The sequence below is a fragment of the Camarhynchus parvulus genome, chromosome 5 (genome assembly GCF_901933205.1).
Source record: "Camarhynchus parvulus chromosome 5, STF_HiC, whole genome shotgun sequence".
In the NCBI taxonomy this organism is placed as follows: domain Eukaryota; kingdom Metazoa; phylum Chordata; class Aves; order Passeriformes; family Thraupidae; genus Camarhynchus; species Camarhynchus parvulus.
The window spans coordinates 57015087-57027497 of NC_044575.1; positions in this window are offsets into that span (position 1 = coordinate 57015087).

Sequence of the window (12411 nt, forward strand, 5' to 3'; positions counted from 1 at the left end):
TTGTAGCAGTATCTATGGGGAAGGTTCGCTTTATCTAATTTTATCCTCCTACAAGCTGCGAGCCTTAAACCCACACCCCACTTAGAGACAGCTGAAATCTTCAAGGCTGCTTCACAAAGGACAGAGAAAAGCCCCTCCAGCAGGTCATGTGTCAATCCTGAGCTGGATACACATCCTGGGAAGAGGAAAATCACCTTCTGGCCGTGTGTCCTTCTGCCCCAGCCGCACAGTCAGCTCTGAGCAGTTGCTGCAGCTAAAGGCTTGGCTGGACCTGGGTGGATCAGGGAGGATGAATTGTGTTGGTGTGACTAAAGGACCTGATCTCCATTTTCAGCATTGACTTAAGCAGCCCTAGCCAGGTTGTTAGAGCTGTCAGGGACCTAAAAATACCGATAATGATTTGCAGGCTGTTACAGTAAGAGATGCCAGGCTGTTACAGTAAGGGATGCCAGGCAGTTCAGCAGACTTTGGGCTCATTATATCATCACATAACTGCCTGCTTGCTTTCAAAGGAGTTTCTTCCCCCATTGTCCCAAAAGCCTTGCACACAGCCTGCACACAGCTCCTGTGGCAGAGTGTTGGTATAACTTGTCTGAGCAACTCGGGACACCTCGTCCCCAGTTGTGGACTCTGAATATTTCCATGATATCAAGAACAGGAGAGAAAAAACAAGCCCAGCAGATGCCAATGAATCCTCAATTGGATATTAGGAAAAAGTTCTTTACTGAAAGGTTGTTGAAGCACTGGAACAGCCTGTCCAGGGAATGGTGGAATAACTGTCCCTGGAAGTGCTCAAAAAGCGTGTGGATGTGGTTCTTTGGGCCATGGTTTAGTGGTGGCCCTGGAAGTGTAAGGTTAGTGGTTGGACTAAATTATCTTAGAGGTCTTTTCCATTCTTACTGATTCCATTATTCTCTTTTAAATCACATCTTCCCTTCTCTGTACACAGGCTTGGCTGGACTCTGTCTCTGGATCTGCCTTCTCCATGTCTGCTCCAGCAGGCGTGCAGGAGATACACCTGTCCCCACTTTGTGTCCTTCTAAGAAGAAGAAAATGGTCTAAACCCAAGAAAATCATGGGGAAAGCTGACAAGAAGCTTTCATTAAGTTCCTCCAGCTCCACAGGATGAACAGTGGTGTCCTTGGCAGAAAAGAGCCAAAAATGCAGTGGAGGCAGCAAACAAATCAACAGCTCCTAAGACCTGTCCTCGTTAGCAGCAGAGACCTCCTGCTCTGAGGGAGATCCTCTGCCTGTCCTTAGCTCTGGGATCATGCTGAGAGTGTCTCCTTAGGTCTCCAGAGCTGGCAGACAAACCCAGCCCACCTGAGGGAGCAGCAAAGTGTCCCCTCTCCATCTGTGTCACTGCTGCACAACCAGCACAGCAGCGTGGAACCCAAGGTGGCCTGACAGGAGTTTCCTCTGTCAGCAAAATCCCAAGGAAAGGAAAAAAAATAATTAAAAGAAATATTAAGAAAAAAAGCTGCAGGGGGAGCAAGCACAGCAACAAGCTGCATAATCAGCTGCAGTGGAAAGCAGGGAGAGTGTCTGTTTATTCCCCTGATTTACCCACTGCATCTCAGAGTTTTCCACTTTGCAGCTACCATCCCAGTGCTCAGCAAGTAAATAAATACTCCCAGAAATTATCTGCAAGAATGAGTCGCTGCTGCCAAATGTTCTTTTTGTCTGTGGGCTCTTCTCAGTAACCCCAGCAAAGCTGAAATTGTCTTTATTAAGATAATTGCTATGCTGTAGACAATTTAATCTGTTGTCTGTAACATGAAGAATGACTGAAGGAGCTGAATCTGCCCCGTGCCACGTCCCTGTGCCAGGGTGGGAGCCCGAGGCTCTCACTAAATGCCAAGAGTGAGCCCTCCCTGCTGCTGGGCTGCCCAAAAAGGGCTGAGGACATCCCTTCAGAGGCTGCTTTCAACACTCCCCTGCTGCTCCCTTTCCACAGCCCTCCAGCCATGAAGGAAATATGAAGTGTGAAGTATCACAAACCAAAGAAAATCTCATTTTAAAGGCAAGGCATTCAGGGAAAGAAACAAAAATAAAAATTGAGGGCCACAGCTAGGAAGAGGGCTTTGAAGGCCTGGCAGGGTGCTGGTTAATGCAGAGTGTTTCTGCCTCTCCATCAGATCAGGCAGGGACAGAGCAGCCAGAAGGTCAGGGCTGAGCTGAGGAGGAGCAGCCAGAGCACTTCAGACATGAAACAAGGCTTGGCAAAACTTTGGGAAATGGAGATTTTTGTCAGACTTTGCAAACTATTTTTGTCACTGCCGTTGCTGGGCATTTGGAGACAAAATAATAGAGGCTGGGGGGGAAGAGGGACGGCTGTAATTTATCCCAGGGACCTCTGTCCTCTCCGAGGCTTGGAGGAATGGATGACCTGCAGATACTGCTTGTTGGCTTGTACACTGTGTAACATACCATCCACTGCTTCCCATTTCCTCTCTGCCTTTTGTTTGTTTTCTTTAGACAGGCTCCCTAGGCTATGTTTTTGCTCTTTTTCCCCTGTTTCAAAGATTTTCACTCTGTTGGATCTTTTCTCTCTGCTCTGAAGAGCTGTGTTACACTGAGACTGAGCCAAATGTGGACAAACCAACTGCAGTGTCTGAATCAAGCTGGAAACCCTCCCATCTAGATGCTGCCTTCAGGTTTCTACTCCTTAGACCTGGTGCCAGGCACTGGCTTATTCTGCATCCATGGAGAGCAGTTTATATCATCATTCCCAAACCCACAGCAGCCACAACAAGGCAGGGTGGTTCCAGTCCTATGAAGATTTGCTGTTTGCCAAAGGAGGTGGGCACCAAGTGGATGTGCTCAGCAAGAGCCTGGTGCCCTCTCCAGCTGCTTCAGCTGAAGCTGCACAAGGGCTGTGGGTGGTGGCATTGCTCAAAAAGTCTCCATGTTTCACACATCATGGAATCACAGAAGGGTTTGGGTTGGAAGAGGCTTCAAACATAATCCAATTCCAGCACCCTGCCATGGGCAGGGACATCTTCCTCTATCCCAGGTTGCTCCAAGCCCCATCCAACCTGGCCTGGAACACTGCCAGGGCCTCACCACCCTCACAGGAAAGAATTTCTTCCCCAGATCCCATCTAACCCTGCCCTCTGTCAGTTTGAAGCCATTGCCCCTTGTCCTGTCACCCCCTGCCTTTGTCCAAAGCTCCTCTCCAGCTCTCTTGTAGTCCCCCCACTTGCAGATCAACAAGTTTTATTCTTCTAGGACCAAATGGGAATGATTTCACCTGGTGGCATTTCTCTTTCATTTTTATGTTTGAGGGCACTGATTAGGAGCAGCAGTGCTGAACAGGGAGGCCCTAAGGTCCTGCAGACCTTGGGTTAAAAATAAGGCAAACCAAGGGCCGCAATGTGCATTGGCTGCTTCCAGACCATCTCCTCTGCTGTGTCATCACTCCCCACAGGAACTGCTCATCATTAAACAGAAATTAATATCTAGTCCTTTTTAGATTTGCTTGTTGGGGGGATTTTTTTTTTTTTTTTAATCCATTGCACAAGCTCAGTCTGGAGAACATTTTCTGTGTGTCACCAATCTATTTTCTCAGAGGCCTGAGAATAATGGACCCTGGTGTCTGCTGTGCCATCTGTTTGGGGTGGTGGGACAGCCACACTCTCCTCCTCTCACCTGGCACTTGTGTGGTGGCTCCAAAACCAGAGCCAGATGAGGCAGGGGGATGAGGGTCGTTCCAGAGCAAGGCAGAAGGTGACCCACAGGATCCTCTTGCTTTTTTGGGAAGCCACAGCAGCCACCTTGGTGTTGGCCAAGGCTCCCTGACTTGCACCAGAGGTTGGTATACAAGGCTCAGATGGCTGACACAGATGATCCATCAGGGAGCTAATAAAATAATCGATGCTGGGGATAACTCCCTCCAGCAATTGTTAACTGGGGTCCTGCAGGTAACAGCTGCCACTGACAAGTAATAATTGCCTGGCCAAGAGAAAATTGCTGCAGTGCAGATCACTGTCAGAGGTGTCTGCTGCACGTGATGGATATCTCCAGCTCATCTGTCCCCATCTCCTGCTTCCCCAACAGGGACGGAATCCACCCTGCTAGAAACCCCTGCCTGCCCCCCAGTTACATCCACAGCAACCAGGTAATTTTAGAGATTGGTCCCCAGCCACTGCCTACCCTGAGCTTTGCAAACAAAAGCAATGATCTCTGCTCCTTGTTTTATTACAGGTCTGCTGAGCCCAGAGACCTCAAAATGCTGCCTTGCAAATATTAATTCATGATGCTTCACATTTGCCTTTGGTGTCAAGGAAGTGTTCACAACCATTCTCAGCTAATCATAACATCAGAGGCTGTTCCTCACTATTGTTCTCATAAAAAAGTGCTCAGGAAAAAAGTTGGCTCAGTCATGTGCTCCATTCATTGCTGATGTTGTCTTTAATTTATTTTTAAAAAGCCTAACCATTTGCTCATATTTTTGTGCCCACTATAAATCAGCTCTGTTTGAAAACTAGACAAAAAACCATCACGTTGGTTTAGCCTCTGGGTTTTTCTGTTGTTTATCCAGAGGTCTAGATAAACCATCGACTGCAGTGAAGGTTAAACACAACAAACCAGAGCAAAGTCATTTACCTGTTTGAATTAATTTACCCATGAAATCTGTTTGTGGCTCCCACAGCTGCAGGGCACTGCTGCACAGTAACCTTCAGTCTGCACGCTGCACCTGCCCCCATATCAAACACCTTGGGCAACCCCAACCCCAAAAATTTAACCCAGATCCTGAGGGCAAAGGGGAAATTTCACCTTCAGCTGGAGCATCTGGAATGCATCACACTGCCAGCGGTCCCCTTGCACTCTTAGCCCAAAGAGCTGCATATGATCATGTACTTGGGGCTCTGTTCAACAAAAGCACCTCAGCCTGAGCCTAATTTGTATTTAACCTGGTGCCAAGTGCTGTGCCAAGGAGGGGTGGGTGCCCTGCTGATAGAAACCACGTGTGTGCACGCTGACACAGGAGCCTGGGACCTGCCTTTCCTAACCCCTTGTCATTCATGTGTTTCCCTCTCTGCAAATTCCCCAGGGACAAACCCAGCACCCAAAACACACATGTCCTCCACAGTGACTTATTTATGGTGCTGAGGCTCTAAATTGGTACTTGTTAAACGTCCTTTGTGAGGGAGTTGGGTCGGGGCTGTCAATATTATAACACAGCCTAATCAATTATCAGTTCTCCCCTTCACACCACCACTCCTGTCTAACAGCTCTGGCTTTTTGCACTGAATACTAATGCCAGGGGCTCATCAGTATGCTGGAGGCTGCCTGTGCATCTCAGCCACACACACTGAGAGCATGAAATCCATAGAGGGCACAGAGAAAATTCTCACACAGCCCCATAAAACCACCAGGGCACTTCATGGCCTCTTACCTATCACTGGCAGAAGGAGCTGGCCCCACATGTCCCCTGAATTTGGCCCTGCCACACTCACTGCCACAAACATGAAGTTACCTTTGTGAAATGCCTGTGACACACCCAGGGAAAAAAAATTATTTTATAGTCTGGCTGTACCTTTCTCATTTTTTATGCAAACCTTTCATTTACACGCAGCTTCTCCCGCTGTCACACTGAAAGCATGACCTTGAACAAAAATGCTTTGCTCTTCTTAAGGGACCCAGCAAGCTCCTGAAAGCACAGAGAGCCCTGCAGGGGACTGCAGGATCAGCAGCCCTTGGGGTGTGGGATGGGATACAAAGCAAGGCAAACCACCTGCTCTGAACCACTGGGGTCCACCACTCGCTTCTCCAAGAGTGGCATTTGTCTGAATTTTGTATTTTGATTGCTGTATTTCCATTTCTTATGATATCTCCCTGGCCAGACAAAAGGGCCAAACTGTGTTTGGGGCAAGTGGCAGCTCCACCCAGGAGCAGTGGGGTTGAGGGGGGGGTCCTTCCCTCCACAGCATTTCTGGGTTTGCTCTGTAGCATCCAGCAGTGACAGAGCACCACTGGTGCAGGCAGCAAACTGATGTGTGGCACATCCTGCAGGAGGGGCTGGTCCTGACCACATGGAGAGCCCATCAAACCCCAACCCAGCCTTAAGCAGTCAGCAGAACCTGGCCTGGGGTGGAGAGGTAGCCTCAGGTCTGTAAGGAAGGACAACTGCAAATCACATCCTATTTCTCCTTAGGCAGATGCACCAAACCCTATCCCTGATTCAAGAGTTTGCATGAGTCAGGCCTCTCCTAAAAATTATCCTAAAGAAATAACAAGAGAGAAGAGCAAATCCCCATGGTCCCAGACGCTGAGTAACCACAGAGGAACAGATGGTCTCTGCCCCAAAGCACTTGTGGTATGGCTGGGTGAGAGAGAAAAGCTGCAATGGAAACAAAGAGGGGGAAGATGTACCTAAAATCACCCAGCAAGGTAGTGGTGGTACCAAGAATGGAGCTCCCAACCCTGGGCTCAGCACCCTGCTGACCTGCACATGTCACCTCTCATTTCAGGGACATTCAGAAGAGAAACCAAATGTAACACAGGACTTAAGCACATGAGACTAGTTAGCCATCTCTTTATTACATCTCTCTGCACCAAGTGTCTGCTCCAGTGTCAGGGCTTGCTCTTTTCATCCATTTATACAATATCCCCACTGTTATCCCCTCTGACTCCAGAGTCCCATGACCCAACCATAAAAAAATGGTTCTGATTCATTTACATTAAAGATGTGGATATTTTAAGGGGCATAGAAGAGCTTCTCTCCTGATTGTTAAATGTCCACAGTGAAGCACACAGAGCATAAGCCACTGGGTCATGAAATGCAGCATTTTTTTCATTCTTATCTTCTTTCCCCAGCTTGCCAGAACACTGCAAGACATCATATTGATATATAAGCAGCAAAATCTCCCTCCCGGAATGGAAAAATAAATGGCCTTTAAGCACCATTGGCCTTTGCCAGCAAAACACACAGCTACAACTGCAGGAAACACAACACAGGTTATTGCAAATATTAAATACAGGCAACCAAAGGATGAAGAGGAAATGCATGAGCATGGTTTTGATAATTTGCAACAAGATGTGTGGTGCCATAGGGAAATGAACAGAGCTGGCCTGTGGATGTACAGAGCTGAGTTTTCCAGGCAAGTGGAATTGAAATCAAATAGGATGCAGGAAACAGGTTGTTCTGCAAGCAGAGTCAATTAGCCCTCTGATGGAGCATTGCCTTCCCTTTGAACCCACTCCTGGGGGAGCTGGCACACAGTGGATGTATCCCATGTGCAGGCCACTCCCGAGGGCTGGAAATGCCTATTTACAAGTGAGGCAGATCAGAGGGAGAAAATGACAGCCTCAGCCTCCCACTGCCATCCCTGCCAGCTCTCCTCTGCCTCCCCCACACTGTGCAGAGCCTCAGGCCCCACGTTTCTCTCACTACACCTGACTCCACTGCCACAAGTGCTCCCAGGGCCAAGGGACCACCCCCCTCCAACCCACACACACATCCCACAGACCTTGGAAAAACAGGCTTGAAGGTCAGTGTCAGGCACTAAAAGCCCTGCAGGAGGGGTGTCCTGCTGCCAGCAGAACCACTGGCTGTGGGAAGTACAGGAAATCCCAGCACTGGAGGGACCTGTCCCCAGGCTGGGACATAAGGGGGCTTTGGGGACCCATTATTGAGACCTATGGTGTAACATTCCAGCATGGAGAGATCAGCCATGTGCTCTGCCAGCCATCACACAGCACAGCCTGTCTCTATAAATTAGTCTCTGTTTCCCCCTTTTCTAAGGGAAGAGGAGGAGGAGGTGAGTCTGAAGCCCATTGCCACATCTTAGAGGAGAAATCCTTTATTATTAATAATTACCAATACATCCTGCTGCCTGCTCTGTAAGAAACACACTCATTTGAACACAGAAATCAATCCTTTCCTATGGAAAGGAAACAAATGTAATCACTAAACAGTGCTAGTCCTTCTTGGCTTTTGTAACTGGGACCGTGAACAACTTGTTATTCTTTGTGGATTTCTGGTGCTGACCAGAAGTTGAACTTGTTGCAAGTGCAGTTTCTGGAGGAAGCTGGGAGTGTCCCATCTGAAAGCTATAAAGAACTGCATGAAAAACAACAGAAAACACTCCTATGTCTGCAACAGATTTATTTGTTGGATTAAGGAACTCTTCCCTAAAGTTGCATTTTAGGTCCCAAACTCAGGAAAGCATCCCAAATCGGGATATCACTTAAACCAATTATTAATTTTAAAGCAGACATGCCGAGCACACAATCTGTTGGCCAGCTTCAACCTGCACGACACATTCACAATACATCATATTCTCCAGAACTTTATTCTCCTCCATAAATCATCATTCTTGCATCCCTGACCAGCAGCCTGGTACACCCAGAGCAGCAGGGTCTGTCTGGCAGTGTGAGCAACCAGCAGTGATGCTGAAGGAGAAATATCATGGATCCTTTCCTTCAGATGGAAGTCAGAAGTCAACCCTCTCATCCCACACAGTGAATCTGGGCCAGGGTTCCCAATTTCCTGCATTGTACCCCCACAGTTCCTCTGAATTTCAAAGTGGAATCTCACTCCTACCAACCTCTCCAGGCTCTCCAGAGTGCCCTGTTCACTTTGAACACCCAAGTCCATGCACTGTGCTCCCAGGGGAATTTGGCTGCAAGTTCTCTGCATAGCTCAAATGTCTTTCCTGAATGAAAACCCAGAAAAAAAAAAAAAAAAAAAAAAGAATTTAGAAGAATCTAACCAGCCATCTAAGCAGAGAAAGGAGGAATGCAGAGAATGAACCCACCAATATCAAAGCCCAGGAAGCTGCCTTTTAGCCACCAGACAATCTCACTGATAGACTAGATTTTTCTCACCCCAGCTGGGAGTAATGTTTTCTTTCTTTTTTTTTTTTTTCCATTTGCTGAATGTGTTCATTCTACGGAGGGCTTTAAAAAAAAAAAGACAACAGACATTCATGGCTCCCAGCTGTCAAAAGCCACAAAATGCCTGAGGCTGTCTGTCTTCTTGCAAATGCTGAAGTCATTTTCCTGTAGTGTATGTGCTCATTAATCAAGTTTCAGTCTATATCATTGTCCATAAGCCAAGAGAGAAGCTTTGGGGTCAGCAAAGTAACAGGGCAGCACCAAACCCACCCTGGCATTGTCAGATGCAAAGGTTTCAGCTGGGCTCTTCTTCCACTGAAGCCAGTAGGTTTTTATTTTGATCTGGCTCAATTCAGAGTCAGGAGTAGAAGTAATATCCACAGATTGGGCAAGTGTTTGTTTGAATATCCTTGCCAAAAAGAAGCAAAGCCCCAGACCCATCAAAATGAAATAGCTGTGGTAGGTTGACTTAACTCCATCCCCTCCAGACCTAACACAGCAGTGTTTAATTTTCACTGAACCTCTGGACAAGGGCCTGGCTGGTGGCTGGTGGTGTCCCTCGAGCTCCTCTTGCTGAAGCACTGAGAACAATCAGGGTCCTGGATTGTGGACATGTGGGGGCTGCCAAGAGGGAGAGCAGCACATTCACCATTTGCTGCTGGAAAAACATATCCATGCCTGGGGTTCTCACTTCAAAAAGAAAGTTGAAAAGCTCTAAATGGTTCAGAGAAAAGCTCTAATAAAGGGGGAAAGCTGGTTTTGAGTGAGAGGTTAGAAAGTCAATCTGCTCTGCTAATGCAAGGGAGAGTTCAAAGATGCCGACGCTGAGGCCCATAAATATTGCAAGAAGAGCCAGTTTCCAGTATCAGAGCCTCTCCCGACCAGCAGGGACAGAATGATGTCACAAGGCTGCAGGACTGGGCTGGAAAAGGTTCCAACTGTAAATCTGGAGCGGCAGAAATGGAAGGGTGGCAATCACAAAGGGGTCTCAGCAGCGTTCTTTGCAGGAAGCTCAGCCAGGGGCAGGGGCAGCACAGCTCAGGCACTCACTGTGCCCACAAAACTCTCTCATTTTGCTCATGGCCATGGGCACTGAACAAGTCAGAGCTGAGGCCAGCAAAGAGCAAGCAGTGACGTGAGCCAGCGCTCACTGCCAGCTCAGCAGCATCGCCCGCAGGCCCAACCCAACCACTGTGTGCTGGAGAAATTGGGTGTAATTGGCCCTTCTTGACATTCTTACCTGCAGAGAACCACAAAAGAACCTCCCACATCTCTGTCAGTGGCAGGGGACCTGGCCCTGACACGGGAGCCCAGCAGGTAGCTCACGAGGCTCCTCTCAGCTGAGGATTACCTTCAGCCTGGTAATGAGATATTTCATGGGCAGCCCTTCTCTCCTTTAAGGCAGGTGGGGGGGTCAAGGCAGGCTGGCTTCACAGGGGAGCATTTTTTCACTTGTCAGTAATTCAATTCATGGCTGTGAAAATGTCCATCAGGAGTCTGGTGTTGGCCAAGTGATCTGAGGGTCACTGAGGAAAGAAAAGCAGCAGCAGAGGGAAGAAGCAAGAAATGTGAGCAGTGTCCTGCATGCACTCCTGGGAGAAAAAGAGGACCTCTCTTCATCTTGTGTCATTCACAAAAAAAAGCTCTTACATAGACAGTTTGTATCTTGTCTCACCATTCAGGTCATCTTTTCACTGCTGATAATTTTAATTTCAACAGGCACTTAATGTGCTAATCAAAACTGATGGTTCTCAGCAGGATGGAAAATCCCAAGCATGGGCATGATTATTTGGCTTTTAAAGAAAAACACTGGAGTGTCAAGAGAAAAAAACAAACAACACATCTTTTCTAGGGGTTATTTATTGTTCTTTTTTTGTTTATTTTTTTATCCACACTGTTCAGTTTTATATCCAGGCACAGGTTACCTCATCTGCTGCTGCTCATGGTAGCAAGAGGGACACAGCACAGGGCAAATGGTAATGAGAGCTCACTGTTTCTTATGCCATTAACCACAACTCTTTCTCCAAAGGTGACAACAAAGCCAAAATCTGTCATCTCCTACCCTGCTCACAGGGATTGAGCACCTATTCCCTTCAGGAGCAGGATTTAAAGCAGGTGGGGGTGCAGGTGTGACACAGTTCAGGACAATGTAGGCACTTCAGGCACAAGTTCACTTTCCTGCATTCCCATTTCAGCCCTGGGCGTGGGGACCCATCTGATGAGGAGCCTTCATGGGATCCAGGCTCCCTCCCTGCCCTACTGTGGGCTCCTGGGGGTGGGATCACAACTAAGGAGAAAAGAAATGTCTATTCACCTTCGCCTGACTCAGGCTTGTAAAATACAGCCTCTTGGAGAGACCAGCACCCCAATAAATCCTGAACTGCCTGGGTGACACATGGCTGTGTGATACAATCAGTCCCAGAGGGAGGAATTCCTGCCTGACACCATAAACTGATGGCTCACACAGGATGGGCAGGATGAGGAAACTCCCAAGGAATGGTCCAAGCCTTCCTCCAGCCCTTCCATGGGAAGAGACGCTCCCTGAGCAGGCCAGGGTTTGACAGAGAAGGAGGCTGATGAGAAGGGTGGAACGACTCATCCAGAGCAAAGCAGCCTCTTCTCCATCTGGGAACAGACTTCAGGATTGATCCCAAATCTGTCCCTACAGCCAAGCCTTCACACACAGCACGTGGCATCCCTGCCTGACCATGGCAGGGCAGATAGTGGAAAGAAAAAGGGAGTGGTTTCAAACCAAAAGATGAAAGATTTAGATGTTTGGAATAAATACCTCACTGTGAGGGCAGCAGTTCAGACTGGACCCTGGAATGGGTTGCTCAGAGAAGCTATGGATGCCCCAACCCTGGAATTGTTCAAGGCTGGGTTGGATGGGGTGGAGAGCAAAATGGTCTAGAGGAAGGAACCTGTCCCTGCCTGTGGCAGGGGGTTTGGAACAAGGTGATCTTTAGGGTTCTTTTCAACCCAAACCATTCCAGAATTCTGTGATTCCATGCTCGTGTTCAGCAGGATCATGGCAGGGCAGATAGTGATAAGACAAGAGGGAGTGGTTTCAAACCAAAAGATGAAAGATTTAGATGTTTAGAATAAATACCTCACTGTGAGGGCAGTGGTTCAGACTGGACCCTGGAATGGGTTGCTCAGAGAATCATGGATGCCCCAATCCTGGAATTGTTCAAGGCTGGGTTGGATGGGGTGGAGAGCAAAATGGTCTAGGGGAAGCTGTCCCTGCCTGTGGCAGGGAGTTTGGAACAAGGTGATCTTTAGGGTTCTTTTCAACCCAAACCATTCCAGGATTCTGTGATTCCATGCTCGTGTTCAGCCCCAGGGCTGCTGTAAGGGTCAATCCCTCCTTGTGAGGGTCCAGCAGCCCCTCTGAGACCGTTCTCATGGAGATGGGGAGAGAAAAGCAGCCACTTCTGCAGGATTTCCTGCTCTCTGTGTACCTGCCAATAGCCAGTGAGCTGGGAGCCCATTGCTCAAGGGCATCCCTGGTGGGAGTTGGTTTTCAGAGGCTCAGCTGGCAACCTTGTGGGGAAATACTCCAGCTGC